This window comes from Periplaneta americana, chromosome 12 (genome assembly GCF_040183065.1).
Source record: "Periplaneta americana isolate PAMFEO1 chromosome 12, P.americana_PAMFEO1_priV1, whole genome shotgun sequence".
Classification (NCBI taxonomy): Eukaryota; Metazoa; Arthropoda; class Insecta; order Blattodea; family Blattidae; genus Periplaneta; species Periplaneta americana.
This window is the reverse complement of record NC_091128.1, coordinates 10,098,188-10,119,960: the sequence shown is the minus strand read 5'-3', so window position 1 is coordinate 10,119,960 and position 21,773 is coordinate 10,098,188. Positions and strand designations below refer to the sequence as shown.

The following is a 21,773-nucleotide window of genomic DNA, read 5'->3' as shown; positions in this document are numbered from 1 at the left end:
CACTAGTTTCAGTAATTTAAGGACCAGTATAAAGTAAATTTGATTAAAGTGAGAAAGAAATTCGTAAGGGAGGCGGTCAGGAGGGATTGAGGTCTACTAATTTGTTGCAAACAACTATTATAGGCTATTTCATTTGACTAACGATGATTTGTAGAGAGCAAAATACCTACAGTAGGGTAAAGAATCTAAATCAGTACGTTTGAGAACGGATATAAAAGTGTCAGGAAAATAACAGAATTACCGTATATTGCAATTAATTCTGCATTGGCACAGAAACCGCACAGGGTATCGTAAATCTGCTGAAAATTAGAAAATTGTGTAAAAAAATGCATTCAGAGCGAATTTTCCAGCCTGATAATATCTCGCCCACGTTATGGACATAATTCAATACCGTAAGACTGATATAAAACGAATACTAGAACAATTTGTTAACCAAAGACGATGTTCAGTAGTTATTTAACAACATACAGGGCAAATAAAAACACAAACGCATATTCTAGCAATAGTTCAGATGAAAAGAAAATGATTAGTACGACCGCTTATTCGTAAAAAGAACACTGCCAGCTGTGTAGCCTACATGAAGCAATATATCAGGTCTACGTTCCGAACACGTTGAATTTAATGTGGACGAGAAACGTACAGTTATTATTTATCTGCTTCCATATCGCATCATATAATACACCTGTAAAATGAAAACATATAGGCCTAGAAAAGAGGAAACATGTTTGGGGGGAGGGAGTTGTAATTCTTCCCCTTTCGGATAAATTTCAGAAGAGGGATACCTGCTTTTCCTTCATATTAAAAAATTGTAATCTTGTTCACACAAAATAAATTAGTGCCTTTTCGTGAGCATCATGATGTGCATTCAACAAATGCAGACAAATCTGCTCTTTTTAGTATTTTGTGATAAGTGTTGCTAGGGAGGTACTGTATCCTGAAAATTAAAAACAATTAGATTTCGTACATCAAATGATGACAGATTATATATTGAACGCAAACAACATTATATCAGCCATGTACCAAAATGTCATCTATGTGTGTTGATGAATTTGGGTAAAACAATACTATACTACAATTTAGCGACACATCAAAGTCTTATTGTAACATAACCTCACATTACAATGAGAAAGAAATTTGGAGGTGGCATGACGTAAAAAAGTCATCCCACAGTCGTATTACTCTATGTACTGTTCAGGTACTCTGCCATCTAGTGTTTGTTATTGCAAGCTCATTTCTCGACACTAGCGACGCATAGCGTCCGTTATTTTCCAGTTGCGTCTAAATTTAATATAAGCTTGATCAATCTGTTTTATATATGATCTAGGCTAGTGGGAAGGAGGAATGGACAGCTCGCAGTAATGAAAAATGATAAACAGAAAGTAAACGGAAAAATGTACGACCTGGAATATTGTTAAGAGAATTTAGATCACCGTGAATTTGGTGCTAAAAATCAAAAAGAGATAGGAATAGTAACATCAACAGAAACATGTAATAAAGTTCAATGAACAGAGATGTGAGCTTCTGAGATAGAAGTCATTGAATGAGGAAGCCGATGCAGCAAGATCAGTTTATGAAAATAAAATGTAAAAATGCACACCATGCTACCAGAGTCAAGATTCAGCAGTTTCGAAGATGGGTCAGGAGAGAACACAAAGAATATAAGGAAGTATGAAGAAATGCATAGCAAGCAGCCTGAAACAGGAGTCAGCTGTGATGTTGTGAAGGCAGTAGAAGGTTAGAGAATGACATGAGGGCTTGTATAGAGTTTGAGATGAAGAAGCTAATAAATAAAGTGTCAGGGAATGAAGGGGCAACGAGGGCTAAAGGAAGAGAAGAAAATAGAATAAAAGAAGGACTCATGAAATCATTATAGGAATGAGTAGTACTCACAGAACAAGAATAGAAGCAGGGAGGACACAAGGATGAAAAGTGTAGTCATCTACACCGAAGAGAAGTCTACTGTTGCAGGAAGGAGTAAAAAGTCGCGGAACATATAGTCTTAGAAATTTGTGAATGGAAGGTCTGAAATAAGGTTATTAGGTGGAAGCAGTTGGGTATATTATAAGTTATAAGGAAAGGATATTTTAGTATTGGTGTTTCATTGAAATAATGGATGATCAGATTTATTATGAAGAAGTCTTAAATTAGTGAAGACGAATGTATATAATTATAAAAAGAGATAAATTAATGAAGATTGGAATACACTAATATGTTTTCGCGGGATATCAGCCGAGTTAAGATTTTGGAATGCTCCGAGCTTTCGACTGCTATCTCTGCAGCCATCTTCAGGGAAGTGATGTCCGAACAGAAAGTCGAAAGGTTATATAGATGTGGCTGTCTCAGGTGAAACGGGATTGGTTGGCGGATCGGCCAATCCGGGGCCGGGAATTGTCATCGCTCGTAAGCTCCGCCCCTCCCGGGATTACTGCGTGAAGTTTGGCGGGCGGCGAGCCCTGTTCCGCCGGTTGGAATCGGTTGCCGTCCTCGGTCCGTGATCTTCATGACCTTGATTGTAAGAGGGCCTGAGTTGGTCTAAGGCCGGTGTCCATGCCTGACTGAGCTGGAGTCCACTGTCTCTGTTAAAGTTGTTTTTCTCCAGCTTGATCTCTATGGCCTCCTTGATTGTACGATCCCAGTAGTGGCTTGATTTGTTAATGACCTTGGTGTGGTCAAACAGTATTTTATGCTCCTTTTCTATGCTGTGTTGCGCCACTGCAGATTTTTCCGGGTAATACAGCCTCAGGTTCCTCTTATGTTCTTTGATTCTGTCTTCTATTGTGCGGCCAGTCTGCCCTATGTATACTTCGCCACACTCGCATGGAATCTTGTAAATCCCTGGAGTCCTTAAGCCCTGACTGTCTTTAACCTGACGTAGATGACTCCGGATTTTGCTCTGTGGTTTATGGATGGTTTTGATATTAACCTTCTGGAGGATTCTGCTTATTTTGTGTGACACGCTCCCGCAGAATGGAATGAAAGCTTTCTTTGTCGGTTCTTGCTTGCTGTCTAAGTCTATTGTGTTACATCTCGAGGTAACTTGTTTGAGGGCTTTGCTGATGTCTCTCCGGCTGTAGTTGTTTTGTTGTAGTGTTCTACGAAGATGGTCCATTTCTGCAGGCAAGTTGTTGATATCGGAAATGACTATGGCGCGATGTAGTAGACTAGTCAGGACGGACTTCTTCTGCGAAGGGTGGTGGAGGCTGAGTGCATTCAGGTACAGATCTGTGTGCGTCGGCTTTCTATACACGCCATGTCCGAGAGTACCATCTGCTTTCCTGTGTATGTGGATATCCAGGAACGGCAGTGAGCCCTCTGACTCCACCTCCATGGTGAACAGGATATTCGCGTGGATGCTGTTGAGATGTTGTAGGAACTCTTGTAGCTTGTCTTGTCCGTGCGGCCAGACCACGAAGATGTCGTCTACGTAGCGGAAGAAGTGGCTCGGCTTGTGTGTGGCTGAGTCTAGGGCCTGGTGTTCGAAGTGCTGCATGTAAAAGTTAGCAATAGCAGGTGACAGCGGGGAGCCCATTGCCACGCCGTCGGTTTGTTCGTAGAACTCACTGTTGTACGTGAAGTAAGTAGTAGTCAAGGCCAGTCGGAAGAGTTGTAGAATATTATCCGGGAATTGTTCCGCTACCAGTTCAAGAGCCTCTTTTATCGGAACCTTTGTGAAGAGTGAAATTACATCGAAGCTCACTAGTAGATCTGATGGGACCACTGTGATGTTCTCCAGAATTCTAACAAATTCTGTAGAGTTTTTCACATGATGTTCACACGTTCCAATCAGGGGTTGGAGCATGTTGGTTAGATGCTTGGCCAGGTGGTATGTGGGCGACCCGATGGTGCTAACAATGGGTCGTAATGGTAGCCCTTGTTTGTGGATCTTGGGGAGCCCGTAAATCCGAGGTGGTGTGGCCGAGTGTGGTAGTAGAACTTTTATAACCTCGGCAGGCAGCGAGGAAGATTTCAGCAGCGTGGTGGTTCTTCTTATGATCCTGTTAGTGGGATCACGTGTCAGTTTCTTGTAGGTCGTGTCTGCTAGTAGTTCATGCTACATAAGAGGAACCTGAGGCTGTATTACCCGGAAAAATCTGCAGTGGCGCAACACAGCATAGAAAAGGAGCATAAAATACTGTTTGACCACACCAAGGTCATTAACAAATCAAGCCACTACTGGGATCGTACAATCAAGGAGGCCATAGAGATCAAGCTGGAGAAAAACAACTTTAACAGAGACAGTGGACTCCAGCTCAGTCAGGCATGGACACCGGCCTTAGACCAACTCAGGCCCTCTTACAATCAAGGTCATGAAGATCACGGACCGAGGACGGCAACTGATTCCAACCGGCGGAACAGGGCTCGCCGCCCGCCAAACTTCACGCAGTAATCCCGGGAGGGGCGGAGCTTACGAGCGATGACAATTCCCGGCCCCGGATTGGCCGATCCGCCAACCAATCCCGTTTCACCTGAGACAGCCACATCTATATAACCTTTCGACTTTCTGTTCGGACATCACTTCCCTGAAGATGGCTGCAGAGATAGCAGTCGAAAGCTTGGAGCATTCCAAAATCTTAACTCGGCTGATATCCCGCGAAAACATATTAGCGAACCAATGCCGAGAAAGCCTCAAATCATGCAAGATCGGAATAGTAGAGATTATTTCAAGGACATAGTCAATATGTTCAAATAAGAAAGGTGAGCATGGTATTTTGTGAAGAAATGTGAATATGGTTGGTAGTTATTTTGGAGTGAGTAGAATACACCAATGAACATTAGCAGTGTTTTGACTGTAAGAAGTGACGAAGGGAGCTATTAAGGTGAAGTTATTATGAAGGGTAGCAATATTAAGGGGAATGATGTTGTGATTGGAAAATGGACACAAACAATTTATTGTAACAGTGTTGAGTTAATAACAGTACTAGTATTAGAATTAGTTTACTGTTAAAAGGGCAATCATTTTACTTCCCTTTGGGAGATCAATATAACTAGAGGAAAATGTAAATACAGATAGTATGTTGTGATCTAAATACAGAAATGTGAAGGTATACCATAACTTGTATTGCGGTTAAAATACAATAACAATTGTTTCATTGAACCGTAGAAGAAACTAGTCATCAGGTTACAGTTCTGAGAGTAGATTGGAGTAATTAAATCCCTAAAAAGGGCTTTTTATCCATAACACTGAAGAACTGTTGCAACCAAGAAAAGAATTTAGCAAGTAGTAGTCAAGTGTCTCTCTCCCTCCCCCTCCCTCTCTCTCCCTCCCTTTCTCCCCCTCTCTCCCTCCCTCTCTCTCCCTTCCTCTCCCTCTCTCCCTCCCTCCCTCTCCCTCCCTCTCCCCCCTCTCTCCCTCTCTCCCTCCCTCTCTCTCCCTCCCTCCCTCTCCCTCCCTCCCTCTCTCTCCCTCCCTCTCTCTCCCTCCATCCCTCTCTCTCCCTCCCTCACCCTCCCTCTCCCCCTCCCTCCCTCTCCCTCCCTTCCTCTCTCCATCCCTCTCCCTCCCTCCATCTCTCTCTCCCTCCCTCTCCCTCCCTCTCTCTCCCCCTCCCTCCCTCCCCCTCCCTCCCTCCCCCTCCCCCCCTCTCTCTCCAATATTAAGGCCTTATTCTACATCTAGATGCAGAACTGTGTGATTGTTTTGGAGGGAGGTTTCTGTAGCATTGCAATCCATACATGGTGTTGAACTGAAACTGGTGTTTTCTAGATCTTCTTGCACCAGAGGATTATTCATGATTTCTTTCTTCGATTGACGTATTAGATGTAAATGTGAACATCCTGATATGAATTTTTAGGCACCCCTTTGCTGTGATTTTAACAATGACTTCATTGAAGCAACATTTAGTATAGTTCTTATTTTCGGCTCTCACATGAACGAAATTAAGTTCTCCATATAGATGTACATTATGATATGGCCTGTCACCACCATTAATAATTCAAAATTATAAATTTCACTGAAGAAAGACTAGCATTATTATTCTTAACATTTGCTAAATCTGTTTGGTTTTGCTTTTATTTAGCCTTTAAGTTATAGCCTAGCTATCATAAATAATGTTTCACTTAAGAAAGACTATCATTATTATTCTTAACATCTGCTAAATCTGTTTAGTTTTGCTTTTATTTAGCCTGTAAGTTATAGCCTAGCTATCATAAATAATGTTATGAATTATACTAATTATGCGACCAGAGTTTATTTCTCAAAGGAACAGGTAAGCTATTTAAGAGGCTGTTTTGAAAAGTTTTCCTCCTAATTTTTTATTTGAAAATGAGTATAGATATTTGAGTAAAACAGAACGTGCTAACTTCCTACAAATTTTTCTGTTGACATCTATATAATTATTTCTCTACATAGTCGCCCTAGTGATCAAAACACCTCCAACTGGAGATCAGTTTCTTGATCCTGTCACTGTAGAATATTTCACTTTGACGACAGAACCACACCCCTCACTTCTGTCTGCATTGCATCGTCAGAATCAACATACAGTCCTCTCAGGTATTCTTTAAGTTTTGGAAAAAAGATGGAAATCTGATGATGTCAGATCGGGCCGGTATGGAAGATGATCAAAGGCATTGAAACCAAGTGCATGAAGTTTTTGGAATCCTAGTTCTGCGAATATCACTTGCCCACACTCCCATGATATGCCACACTTGACTGACAGCTGCTCCTGCTTTATGTGATAATTACGTCTGATGAGTTCATAGTCACATCTCTGATGAGCATTATCTGTTGGAGTACATGGTCTTCCACTCCTTCCTTTGTTACACAAGTTGAGAGTCGCACCAGGTTCATTACAAGCATGAAGAGACCAACGTCGCACAGTGCTGATGTCTACACATTCATATTCATGAAAAGCCTTCATTCTTCTGATGAATGTCAGTTGAGGTCACATTTTCTGCTCTTAGAAACTATCACAGCACACTGTTCTGACATAATGCTGTTATCTACTGCCATGTTTGACTATAATTCGGAGTGCTCTAGCAGCAGAGGTACAAAACTTGAGTCTGTGAAGCATGAAAGTTAACTGAGTAGAATGTATGACAGCTAGTAGGCTACTGCGAAATACAAAACATAGGAGGTGTTACTTTTTAAAACACCCTCATAAGTACAGCCTACAGGATAGAATTTATAGCCTCATGAACAGTCCATAAGTTCTTGTCTAGTGACATGTTTTCTGTTTAAGAAATATGGCTATGCAGTGTTGTAGGAAATGTTCAAAATATAGCATTCTGCTTATGCTGAAAATACTTCCAGCAATGTGGTGTTGCATTGCTGATTGTTGAAAGAATGAACTGAGCTCTCTTGCATTTGCAACATATGCAAAGTGATAGATAAAAATGTAAAAAGAGAGCCCTTTCTTACTTCGTGTTACATATTTTCCTTGTAAATTGCTTATATTTTCATTGGAATGTGACAAGTTATTGTTTAATGTTGTTTCACTCAGAACAATTACTTCTTTTCTTTCTGCAAATAAACTTGATCTTATTTTCCTACTCCCTGAAAGGAATTATTCCATCGTCATTGAGTTCTATTACAGATCTGGAGAAACCTGTTACTGTGGAGTATTTCCAGGATAATCAAAATTCCTTTATATTTCAGTTGGTTCTTCATCTTGACAAAGACGTCAAGAAAGTCCATATTTTTGGATGTCACTGAAAATTCTATTACTTGCCCTCAGGGACAGTTATAGACTCCACACCACGACAATTGAAGAGCAATGATCCAACGATTATAGGACATTCATTTCATTCATAGTTATCCGCCCAAGTGCAGGTCCTTCACTGCAAACCCAGCATTCTCCAATGTTCCCTCGTTTTTGCCTTCTTTTCAGCATACAGTTCATACATGTTAATGTCATTTATCATCTGATACTTTCTTCTGCCTGAACTTTTTTCCCGTTCACCATTTCTTCAGTGTATCCTTCAGTAGGCTAGCCAGTGAACCAGCTAATTTTTTTTTCTCTTCCTAATCAGTTTCAGCATTATTCTTTCTAGCAAAGTTTCATTTCTTATTCTGTCTGTCCATTTCACATGCTTCATTCTTCTCCATTTCCACATTTCAAATCCTTCTAGTCATTTGTCTTCGCTTTGTCATAATGTATATGTTTCTGCTCCATACAATGCCAGACTCCACACAAAGCACTTCACTAGTCTTTTCCTTAGTTTTTCACTAAAGTTTCGTAGAAAAGGCTCCTTTTTCTATTAAAAGCTTCCTTTGCCATTGCTGTCCTTTTTGAATTCTTGGCAGCAGCTCATATTACAGTACACTCCAGTATTTGATGCTGTCCACTTGTTTCACTGCCTCATTTTACTTTATTTTACTTTCGATAACCACGGTCTTTGTCTTGTTTGCATTTATCTTCATCTCATAGTTTTCACAGCTGCCATCTAGCTCCAGTAGCATATAACTTAGTATCATCTCTTCTGCTAATAACGCCATATTATCAGCAAATCTTATGCACTTTATTCTTCCTCCTACTATCACCCCTCCTGTATTCTGAAAGTAGTTCTTCACTATATTCTCCAAGTAGATGCTGAGCAAGGTAGGTGATGATAAAGGGAATCCTTGTCTTACTTCTGTCACTATTCAACTTCCCTTTGACATTTCTTCTCTTATCACTGACTTCAGCTAGTTTCATATAACAATTACTGAACACCCTCCTCTCTTTCCAACTCACACCTATTTTCTTCAGGATCCCCATAAGTTTATTCCAATTCACTTGGTTGAAAGTTATTTCCAGGTCCACAAATAATACATAGGCCTACACTTTTTTTTTTCTCTAGATATCTCAGCTTTTTGTTCGCAGCTCAGTCCAGTTGCCTCTCTTGTACATTTTACCGTCTTCAAGCTAAATTGCTCTTCTTCCAACTTTCCGTTCATTTTAGAATATAATCATTGATTCAATATTCACATGAGAATCTTCACCAAGTACGATATCAGGCTGATAATCCTGAACCTATTACATTTTTGGCATTATTTTTCTTCGGTATTAGCAGCATAACTGTCACTGTGAAATCTTAAGTCCATTCACCTTTGATTATAATACAGTAGTGTAAAAATCCTTGAAATATAACTTTATGCTTTTACTGTTAATTTAGTAGGAAAATAGCTGAATATGAAGTTAAATAACAAATCCATTATAGTCATAATTCCTTTTAGTTTAACGTTAAACATTTGAATTATTTGCCTAATTAAGTCATTTTTAATGTAGAATTTAAAAAGGATAATTTATTTTGTTATTGAAATTAAAATTCCAAGCATGACTATACCTGTAATACAAATCGAAACTTTAACTATCCCATTGAAGAACAAAATTGACAAAATACTACAGAAAGGGAAGAAGATTATCAAAATACCATGGAAGAGGTAAATAATGTGAATGCTTTGAATTGTGCCTAGGGAAACAGAAGGCAAAACCCAAAAAGGAAAAGTAAAATATTGGTTGTGTAAGTTGTGCATTCTTAAATTGGTCTGATTTCAGTGGTACAAGCAGGGTGCGAATTAAGAGGAGTGGATAGAATCCTAGATAGAGAATACCACACATAAAATTATTATTATTATTATTATTATTATTATTATTATTATTATTATTATTATTATTCTCATTCGATATGGCTCAATGCTTGGTCGCACTGAGTTGCTTGTCTTGGATCTTTATCATATAAATAATAATTATATCCATGAGCAGACTTGAGATAAGATGTGTAATTCCTAAGTTATTGATTGTTGTCAGCTTGCTGGTGATGATAATACAATATTATTTTCTTTGCTTACTTTATACTGTATTGTATAAAGTATAGTCGAATTAAAACAATTATTTTTTCTTAGGAGGGAGATAGAAGTTATCCCTGGCAGGGATGTTAATATGAATTTATGAGAAGGGGACAACTTTCCAATGGGGGGGAGGAAATCCCCTCCATCCCCCCCATTAATTCGCACCCTGAGTACAATAGTTGTTTCTTTTATAAATATTGTGGTTGAGGGAACAGATATAGAGAAGGATTACTGTTACATAGTAGAAACATCTCGATATATGACTCACTGACAGGGTTAGCTTAGTAGTAGGTTAACTATTGATCCTAATGAGCAGTGGCGATTCCTCCATGGAACAGAGGGAACAGGCTGTTTCCTTCCTCCCTGCCCCTTAACTGAGATTGTGAGATATACTTCACTCTAAAGGATAGGCCTACTTGCAGTTTTCAAAAAGCGGAAACAGCTATCATTAGCAGGCTTATTGCAGTGAGGTGAAAACGACTCGAGTCCTTATCATCTGCTGTGCGTGATGATGTGAGTGGGAGTCTCAAGCAATGTTTCCTCCGAAGCAGGCTCGAGTGGACACGAACTTACCCGAGTATCGCTGGAAGCTGTAGAGTTACCTCTTCCCTCGCAGAGTATTGAGAAGTGTGGAATATACTGTTTCATCAAGTTAGTTTATTTATATAGTGATAATTCGGAAAACAATTAAGTTCGAAGAGTTTTTCGTGTGACATAATATTGTGTGTGAAATTAAACAATAGTTCTTAAAAATCCGTACGATTTAAGTATTCACAGCCTGAATTAAATCTGTCGAAATAATGACAAGGGAACAGGTGACTGCTGCCTGTTCCAACTTCGAGGCCGAGCGCGAGCGCCCTGATGCGAACCAGACAGCGAGTGTTGTGTTATCGATCAGCTGAAGTCGAGAGCATTTAGTTCCATCAATGTTGCTGAGAAAAGCGCGGTTATTTTGAATGGCAAACCTACTCCTCTCCTTACATAACTTAAAACTAAAACAAAATCTCATACAAGATATTTTCGAAGTAGTTACTGTAATTCTGTGAAATGGTTAACTGGGTGCTCGTGAAGCGGTAAATTGCAGGTTTAATTTAGGTTTATTTACTTTTAGTTAACTGTATTATATATTCAGGCCTAATAATAATAATAATAATAATAATAATAATAATAATAACAATAATATAATATCATTAATATGTTTTACATTAACATATTCTTTTTTTTGATTAAGTTGTAAATGAAGTAAAAAAAAAAGGAATTGGTAATGTTGCTGAATCATACATATTATTATTATTATTATTATTATTATTATTATTATTGTTATTATTATTATTATTATTATTACTTACAAATGGCTTTAAAGGAACCCGCAGGTTCATTGCCACCCTCACATAAGCCCGCCATCGGTCCCTATCCTGTGCAAGATTAATCCAGTCACTATCATCATATTCCACCTCCCTCAAATCCATTTTAATATTATCCTGCCTCTACGTCTCTGCCTCCCCAAAGGCCTTTTTCCCTCCGGACTCCCAACTAACACTCTATATGCATTATCAGAATTATTATTATTATTATTATTATTATTAGTGTTGTTTCTGACCTGTTCCCCATCGAGAAATAGCACCGCACGCCACTGCTAATGAGTATATCTTGTTTAGGTAGCCTGCATCTGCTTAAACGGAGTTAAATTATTACAAGAGTAGCAACTCACTTCACTCAAATGCAAATGTTCTGAAACATATTTCTTTCTGCTTAAAAGTTACATTACATATCTATTGATATTGATATTTATTTGTCAGCCAACTTTACGATTCATAGTTATGGTGGACCTTTACACTTCTGCTTTTCAATCCACCATCACTTTAACATATACCCTTTTGTTTTAATGTATTCATTTACCAAGTAGTTCCCGTTTAATTCCTATTCTTCAGTTCTAACTGTATTGCTATCTAGACTATTCTCTCTCATACCTAGACTGTCTCCCTTCCATTTTCTGCTTTCCTGCTAAATATTGTATATTTCGTTCTTTCAGTACTTACATTATTTTTATTCTCTATTCTCCAGTCTACATACTCTTATTCATTCTTTCCCAACTATTTTCTCCTAAGTTATTTATATACATTTTTATTTTCTCTATTTTACAGCACTTTACATCATGTACTTATCTCTTTCTCTTCACTCCTACTCGTTAATTCCCTCTTTTATTGCTTCTTTTCGTATACCTACACCTACAATATTCCTACAATTATAGTACCCTTGATGCTACTCCTAACCCACAACATTGATTCACATAAATTATCCAATTCACTTAATTTCACTTCTCATTCGTTCACTTTAATTACACCCCAGACTTTCTTGCATTCACCTTTTTTACACTGTTCTTCCTCACTAATTCCACCATCCTTACTATCCTGCCCTCCATTTTGCCGCTCTCTTTTAATACCATCTCAAAAGTCCTATCTATTCTGTCCTCACAAACACTAATATCTGGTAGTTGCTTTGTTCCTTTGTTCATTCGTGCCTTTTTTTCTCTTTCATTCCTTCCATTTGTGTTTATGCTCCTGGCCTCCAACATTTCCAGCTGTTTCGATAATCCTTTGTCAACAGTATCTGCTATTTTACTCACACTTTGTTTTTGTACTTGGTTTATTCTGGTCAGCTGTTTCGTTCCTGTAGCCAGTTTTGGTACCCCCATTGTACATATTCCCTCGTTTCACTTTGTTTAAATTTAGCGTTGTCTGTATTTATATCTTCCTAGCTGTCTTCCCTCTGCTGACCTACGCATGTTTTCACGTTCATTGCTCCTGCTGCCTTTCTTGATTCACCTGCCTTAGCTCAGTTTCAGTCCAAAACTCTGATTTGTCACAATTCTTTTCACTTACTTACAAATGGCTTTTAAGGAACCTGCAGGTTCATTGCCGCCCTCACATAAGCCCACCATCAGTCCCTATCCTGTGCAAGATTAATCCAGTCTCTATTATCATATCCCACCTCCCTCAAATCCATTTTAATATTATCCTCCCATTTATGTCTCGGCCTCCCCAAAGGTCTTTTTTCCTCCGGTCTCCCAACTAACACACTATATGCATTTCTGGATTTGCCCATACGTGCTACATGCCCTGCCCATCTCAAACGTCTGGATTTAATGTTCCTAATTATGTCAGGTGAAGAATACAATGCATGCATTGTGTAACTTCCTCCATTCTCCTGTAACTTCATCCCTCTTAGCCCCAAATATTTTCCTAAGAACCTTATTCTCAATCACCCTTAATCTCTGTTCCTCTTTCAAAGTGAGAGTCCAAGTTTCACAACCATACAGAGCAACCGGTAATATAACTGTTTTATAAATTCTAACTTTCAGATTTTTTGATAGCAGACTAGATGACAAAAAGCTTCTCAACTGAATAACAGGCATTTCCCATCAATTCTTTTCACAGTATTCGAAATTGTAAACTTTATTGTTAATTTTCAATTCATTCTTATTCATGATTATAAAAGTTCTTTGCTTCTCGCTTTTTTTAGATATGTTCACAATAGTTTTCTTCTTCTTCTTCTTCTTACTTCGTAACTAAGATCATTTTCAAAACGCAATTTTGTTCCCCTCGTATTTTTCACTCTGTTCATAATCATTTCTTTAATTTGGAAATTTAACTAGAATTGGCCGAAATTTTAATTCTTTCTTCTCACCACTCTCCCGTCTTTTCTCTTCTTTAACTCTTCTCATGCTGAACCTTCCAATTCTTGATCTGTATACATATTTTACTTCCGTTTACTGCTGCTCCTGTTGCTCCGACGACCCTGTATTACTTTAGCTGAGTGCATCGCTCTTTTTATGCTGATTACTGCAATTTGAAGCATGTTACAATACGTTTACTCACCTTGACTAATTGATATTTGTGAATTTTGGTGCAGTGATTTTTCTGAATATTAGCCTATCGAAAATGGTTGGTAGATAATTTTCTTTTCCTTGTCAACTTCCATCGGTTCGTTTGTGTCCGTCTCGAATCTTTATTGTTGAATCTAGCATATGCTCCTATCTATGTTGTAAACTAAAAATATTTTCAATTGATTATAATTATTTTTCTGCTGACTGTCCATTACATAATATATAAAGAGACATTTTCGACATTTCTGGGCTCTAATTGAGATAGCCTTTAGCAATTTGGCTAAAATGAGCAGGAGTTTTATTATCCATGTTTGTTTTTGTAATACCTTGAATACAGCTTATTTGTGCTACAGTAGTGGAAATCAGTATAAAGGTACTGTGTTTCCTACTGAAAGTAATAGGTACAATGTCTTAAGCATACATTTATCTAATTTATTATGAAAGTAGTAAAGACATACAAAAATCATGACAGGATTAGTTTATTTCATAACACGAGTAACAAAATAAGGCATTTGCATTTCCTGGATGGAAATTGGTATATAGGCACTCTTTGTCCCGTTGTGTTATTGCATTGTTAGTACTTTGTCGAACCTCCATTCTTCCTAATTACCTCAAGAAGTCTCTTAGACATTGTTTTTGTTAGGGTTTGTAGTTTTTGCATTAAAATTGTCGCCCGCTCTTCTCGTATCACTCTTTTCAGCTCACATACTGCCTCAAATTGCCTTCCATTGTGATAAACACGCCTTGCAAGTATACCCAAAGGTTTTTCATGGGATTCAAATCTAGGCTATGTATAGGGCAGAGCAAGACATCAATATCTTTTTCTTCAAACCATTTTTTGGTTGTAACAGAGGAATGCACAGATGCATTATCTTGTTGAAAAATTAGATTTTGTTCCCCTGGTTCCTCATAAATTCTAATCAATTCTGTCTCTAGCATCTCAGTGTACATGTTAGAGTTCATTCTAGTGTTCAGCCAAGCAATGCGTGATTTACCTTTAGCACAAAAGGCTGCCCAAATCAAAATACTTCAGCCACCAAAATTTCTGCTCATTCTTACCTGCTGCTCTGTTCTCAGATCATGCCAATAATATTGAAATCCATCCGGCCCATCTAAATTAAACTTCTTCTCATCACTGAAGATCACTTTATCCCATTCTGAAGTCCATGACATGTTTTTCAGCAAACTACAAGCTAGCTCGTTTATGTTTGGGTGTTAGAGCTGGTTTATGAAGTCGTTTCTTGATTGCAACGCGTTTGTCATACACTTTTGGCAGTTACAACTGTAAATCAGCAATAAGTTGAGAAGAATAATTGTTTGTGACCCTTGCTTTATGCAAAAGTAACCATTTCGATGCCCCACATAATTTTCTACTTTGTCCATATTTTCCACTCTTTCCATAGCATGTGCCCAATCTAAAAAAATTATCAATCACTGAACTAGAGTGGTTCAAATTCTTGATGATTAGAGAATCCCATTTTTTTGTACGCACCGATTTTTTGCTTTTCCATCACATGATAACAGTTTTCTGTGTGGCATTGTCACAATAGTGGTTTATGTACACAACAAGCACTGCCACTAATGGTGTCTGTTTACTAACTGCAGTAGAGGCAAGTACGCACACCCTAACACTACACAGAGCTGACTGCCTTTATACTGAGTTCTACCCTCTACCGACTGAATTGCTGATTTTTGTCATTTACTGTACTACTGACATCAGATTCAATACCATTTGAATGCATTTGTCAGTGTACTGCATCTCATACTATTGCAGATACAAATATTCCAACAGAACATGTTAATTTTCCTATAAATATCCATGCCTTTATACTGACTTCCACATCTGTATATTGATATATATTGTATAAGTTGTTTTTTAATTGGTTATTTTACGATGCTTTATCAACTGCTATGGTTATGTAGCGTCTGGAAAAGATGGTGTTAATGCCAGTGAATTGAGTTCAGGGTCCACTGCCGAAAGTTACTTAGCATTTGCTGCTAGTATTAGTATTTAGTATTCATTTATATATCCTGGTAGAGATAAGGCCATCAGACCTTCTCTGCCCCTCTACCAGGAGATTCCAACTATAATATGAAGAATAAAATTACAATTAGTATTAAATTTACAATTACAATTATAAATAAAATTACAATTAGTATTAAATTTACAATTACAATAAAAATCGAAGTACGGAAAGATTACCTGATTAATTAAAGGTAGATAATTTATCATAGAAAACCAAGAATATTTTATATTTACTGAATTACAAATTAAACCTAGAATAACAGAATTGTATAGTGACGAAATTACTGGATATTGAAATATTTTGTGATAGATTAAGGAAACTATTTACAAGAAATCAATTACTGACCAAGTGCCTAGTAAGTTTACGTTTGAATTCAATTTTATTTCGACAGTCCCTGATGCAAGCAGGTAGCTAGCAGCTGCTAATGGGTTGAGATAATACTCTGGGAAAAAATTTAACAAGGTAACTTGTCCCAACTGGGATTTGAACCTGGGTCTGCTCGTATGTATAAGTTTGAAATGTATGTTTCTGCTTAATATTTTCTGATTTGCAAATATGAGGATTGAAGTGCTGCAATTCTGACAAGAAACATGTTGGGACTTAGGTTCTATAAGAACTAATCTTAAGGACCAATAATACCTTCCAAAGTTGGCAAAACATTTCAGAAACTCTCTGTGTAACATGTTATGTGGTGATTGGTTGCCTTATGTATCATTGCATACATTATTTGAACTACATTATTAAACTTTGTAAAGTCCAGTAATATGTCAAGGCCTCCTTCCTACAAAATAGACGAAGAATAAATAGCTCTGTGATGACAACAGAAAGAATCTAGTAGGCTGTGATTGAAAACTGTATATTACAGTATTAAAAAAAGTAATTTTCGACCACTTGGAGGAAGTCCCGGTTTTCGGCAAAATATTGAGTGCATTTTATTCTTATTTAGAATTGCTTTCGCTTGTCTGGAAAATATGCTGGTAAATAGTCATAAATTATCTTTGAATAATAATGGTGCACAAGTAACATAACATTAACCCTTCAGAAAATACAGCATGAGTTTAAGTGTGGGTTCGTTTGAAAATACTTATAGATTAGTTTGGTACATATTTACGTAAAATCATTGATAAAATATGTGTAGTTTACAGTATAATTTTGTTCCAATACATTGTGTCTTTCTGAAGTATTAATTAACGATTTGGCTTATCGCATTTTTTTCAGAATACTCTATAACAAAACTCTAATAAAATTCTTAAACGTATGAAGTGTAAGAGAGTGGTGCTTCCTGTCACGATACAAGGAATTAAATGGTAGGTTTCACATGAGGCCAGTAGTTTAGTGGCGTGCCTGCTGCTAACGGACTGTTAGGCCACCAGTTCCTTACACTGCACTGCCACGACAGTATACAGCTTATTGTGCCACAGTGTCTTTTTTTCGAATTTCGGTAGTAATTTCTGCTAGAAGTTCTTGAAATGATTTTTTAAACATGCAAAAATAAGGGGGAAAAAAAAAGCTTTTTATAGTCCTGATGTAAATAATCAAATGAAATGTGAAATAGTCCTAGATTCTGTCATTCCAAAGCCAATGAATGGACCCAGACTCTTCTTCTATTTTTACGTTTATTCTTTCTCCATATGAGCAAAGTTGCCAAACGTGTATCTCTCTCTAAGCCCATGTTCACTGGAAGACTGAAAAATTTTCTACAAAATTTTAGTATATTAAGCAGTGCTTCAAACATTCATTCACAGCATCACTAATGCTCATTTGCAGTGCCATTAACACGCATTTGCAGAGCCACTAACGAGCTACTAGTGGCAGTGCTAAGTGGCCTCATCTGAAGGGATCCTAAGTCAAGTAGCTACCATTATTATGACTATATTCATTATCATCGTAGTTCTCTTCCTCCACCTTGTTGCCATTCTTTCCCTCCTCACATCATCATCGTCATCGTCGTCATCGTTTTCATCACCATGATCACCTCCAGTGCTATTATTCCTCCCACCTCCACCCTCACCAACCTGCTGCCACCATCACCTTTCTTCATGATAACTATGAGCATATGTCATAATGAAGTGCGTTTTCTTTGTAGCTTGCTGCATATTTAAAGAAAAAGAATGCATCATCTCATCAGAGTGAACAAAAGAAGAAAAAGAAGGTAGAAAATGAAACGGAGGGAACAAGAGAGATTGCTTCTCCAGAAGAATAATTGGATTGCAGTTCTTTGACTTCAATTGAATTGGTAAATATTCTGTTTTAGAGTATATTGTGATATACAGGTTGTTTTATCTTTACTTGTGTTACAAGCAGTTGTCCTAGTTCTTCAATATTGAATCCATTTTTATAACGTTTTCTGTAAGCAGATTGAAGAAATTTATTACAGTTCAGAATTCAGATGAAACTGATACAAAATCGAAAAAAAAAACTTAATTCACGACCAATATTATTAATTGTTCAGCTTGACAGAATATCCTGACTATGTCTTCATTGTCAGTAAAAGCTCCATTGAAGTGATAAGTATTAATTTAGCTTCCCCAATTGGTAGATTCTGAACTAAAATTTGGAAATAAAATGAAACTGCACTTCCTTACTCCACAAACTGAAGAACAGACCAAATATAAATTGAGTTGTGATAGGTAATAAATAGTTGTGTGTGAGATTTCTAGAAAATTATAAATTTTAAAATTATGGTTTTTGGTCCTTTAGCCTATATCAAGAATTCTGTTGACAAACTTTTATATTGTTAATGAATCTTTGTTTATGAAAAAGTGATTGGGGATTTATGAAATTCTTGGATTGTGTGAACCGTCTTTATGCTTGGTTCACAGATTTTAGTTCTTGTTTGTACCACATTCTCTCAGGGTACAAATGTAACCAAACTTATTGTTAATTAAATTTTTATTAAAATAATAAAATATTTTTTAAAATGTTGTCTTTCTTTAACACTGTTTACATATTATAAAACATTGACTTTCTTCAGCATTGTTCATATATCAGTTATTTGTGAAAGTGCTTAAATAATAAAAAAATCATAGTTTTGGGGAATTGGGAAAAAAAATGGTGTAATTCTTTTTATTGATATCATTTGGTAAGTAAGTTTTATTGTGTAGTAATTTTGTTTCTTCAGAAAAACTTGAAACATTCTTTTAGGAAATTGCTGACTTAAGGTCTTTCATGAATAAAGACAATTTCTTTTCCAATTTATTTCCATTTTTATACTGTACTATAATATTTCTTAGGCTCATCTACAATGCTCGTATTTACTTACTTTTCTCCGTTCTGTCCATTCATAACATTTATTTTACATAAATTAATATTACTTGGTTAGAATGTACAAAAAGTTGAAAAAAAAAATCGAAGTTTACGCTGTTAGCCAATACAAGATCCCTCTGTAAAACTCATGATTCTCTTAGAAATATATTTAATTATTTTTCAAATACATCTCAGTTTTTCTTCATTTGGTGTTTAGATAATGGATATGCATGACACACATGACATGACATTCTGTGCTGTATTCGTGAAGCTTCTAGTGAATTGACATTTGCTACATAAGAGAACTGTCATAACGAAATTCCATGCAGTTTAAAATTCATGCGCTTGAGATTGTTGAACAGACTTGTTCTGAATTTCTGTAGACAGACAGTTTTTTTTTTTTTCTTTGTACTTTTGAGGCAACCAAGATTTGAAATCTAATACCATTATCTGAATCAGTCATGTGAACTGTGAATTTTCGTGGAACTTCAACAGAATGAATTTTCGTGGAGCTCCAGCATAACAAATCATTTCACAAATTTGATTAGGCTTATAAAATCTACTTATAAATTTTTTTTTTCATGTTGACTTGATCTGACTGAAGTCATAATCACTGACCAAAAAGGAGTGGCCACAAATCTGAAAAAGTGAATAATTTTATTGAATTTCCTGGTACTGGTAAGTGTCAACTGAACTCTTATTTTACGATGATTGTTACTTTGACTTCCGCAGGAATCAGAATAAAGGTGAAGAGCATGTTTCATTTGGATTCTTCATGATAGAGGAAAAAGAATATCAGGTTTATTGTTTTTAAGATTGTATATAGCAAATGGAAACACTAAGAACTGATTGTAGTAATAAAGTTCTTGCACTGTAATACTTGGGATTGAAACATTTTGCATATCATCATCAAATGCAAGTTCAAGAGCTGTACATTCTTTCTTGGATAGTTCTTTACTTTTCTTCATACTTTCATAAAACTTCCTGTGTCTTCTTTCATGGTCAGACAACACTGCAGACACTACCTGTTTAGCACAATCATTTATTAGATTCGAGTTTTTTTCAACTGCTTACATTCCCTATGTGTTTCTATCTGCAGCTTATCAAAATTATAATCAGAACTTTCTCTGGAAATTTAATAAAATGAATACTTAACTGTGGTACCTGAATATTTCTTTCCTAACAACATATATAGGGTGCGGCAGTGGGATATGACGGTTTTTATAGCTCTGTTGTGTGACACTGAGGACGAATCAAAAGAAAACACATATACTGGAAGTAATCTACTACAATGCAATTTATTAATGTCCGATTAATTTTTAAAAACTACATTTTGTAAATAGCCTCCACGACAACAAATACATTTCTGCAATCTGCTATGAAAGTTCTGCATAACTCCACCCCTCCCCCCCCCCCCCAAATAAAACAGGTTCGATGGCACTAATTTCGTTTCTTATGTTTTGTTTCAGCTGGATGATGGTGTGAGGCTTGTTGTGATACATCCTACTTTTGAGTTAACCCATAAGAAGTAAACAGCTGCAGTCAGGTCAGGAGATCTTGGCGGCCAGGCAATGTCTCCAAATCGTGAAATTATTCGTCCTTGGAAATATGTTTTGCAGACAGTTCATTGAACCATGAGCAGTGTGCGCTGATTACTTCCTATGGGGTTAACTCAAAAGTAGGGTGTATTACGACAAGCTTCGCCCCATCATCCAGCTGAAACAAAACATAAGGAACGAAATTAGTGCCATTGAACTTGTTTTGTTGGGGCGTGTTATGCAGAACTTTCATAGCAGATTGTAGGAATGTATTTGTTGCTGTGGAGGCTACTTACAAAATGTAGTTTTTAAAAAGTAATTGAACATTAATAAATTGCATTGTACTAGATTACTTCCAGTATATGTGTTTTCTTTTAATTCGTCCTGAGTGTCCCACAACAAGGCTATAAAAATCGTCATCCCACTGCCGCACCCTATACATTTTATTAATATCTAATTTAGCATCAAAGTACTCAGTTATGACGATTTTTATGGGAAATGATTTTATGTAACTTTTTATCTCTTCCACTATATTTTGTGGTACATTCTTCCTATTACCTTGTTGACCTCTTAAATCCCTAGGTTATTTAGAGTAACATCAAGTTTTGTAGTCTCCTTACCCTCTTTTCAGACACAGCATACGAATGCAAAAATGGGTTTTTACATATGTTTTTCTTATACTGTATTTTATTCTCAATCATTACAGAAGACATTAAAGATGAGTTCTTTTTGCTGTGATTTTAAGCATTTCTTCACTTCGATGGTTTTGGTCAATCCCTGTACATAAATGTCCTGCTCATCCTGAGTTAAATGATTGCACAAAACTCAAGACACTTTCCATGTTGCACAATATCTATGTAGTGGAAGCTTCCATTAGGACGTCTGAATATAATGTAAAATTATTATAATCTGAATGAGCTTGTTTTGAGTCATCCAGTTGTTAATAAAATTTTTTATATCAAATTAAAATTAAATTTTTAGGCAGAATATAATAATCCAATTGGATGAAAGCCTAAATAATGTTTTAAAATGCTTAGCCGCAGTATTCAGTTGTTGATTTTGGAGTTATAAGTTTATTATACCAATTCACATATTCTTTACCCTGAAGACAAGCTCTTTTAATTTTTTCTACTTTGTAATCTTCTGGACTTCTCAGATCTCTTTTTTTTTTTAAATGATTAACATTATTCATGAATTGTAATTTTACAACAGCTTGTAAAGCAATAATGAAGTAATTAAATTTTAATTCGGAATGAAAATATTAACCAGGAATGCAAACATCAAAAGTTTCAATGTTGAAAATTTTT

At 36.6% G+C, this 21,773-nt stretch overlaps 1 long non-coding RNA gene across 6 annotated transcripts in view; it reads left to right on the top strand.

The window, feature by feature from the left end:
• The window catches only part of LOC138710163 (uncharacterized), a 117,223-nt gene that overhangs the window by 56,447 nt on the left and 39,003 nt on the right, over window positions 1–21,773 (top strand). For 5 of the 6 annotated variants that reach the window (XR_011335125.1, XR_011335122.1, XR_011335120.1 and 2 more), the window contains exons 4-5: window positions 17,769–17,918; window positions 19,533–19,606. This is a non-coding gene — a long non-coding RNA (uncharacterized lncRNA). The remainder of the gene's footprint in view (window positions 1–17,768; window positions 17,919–19,532; window positions 19,607–21,773) is intronic. The other variant, XR_011335123.1, reaches the window with a different exon arrangement.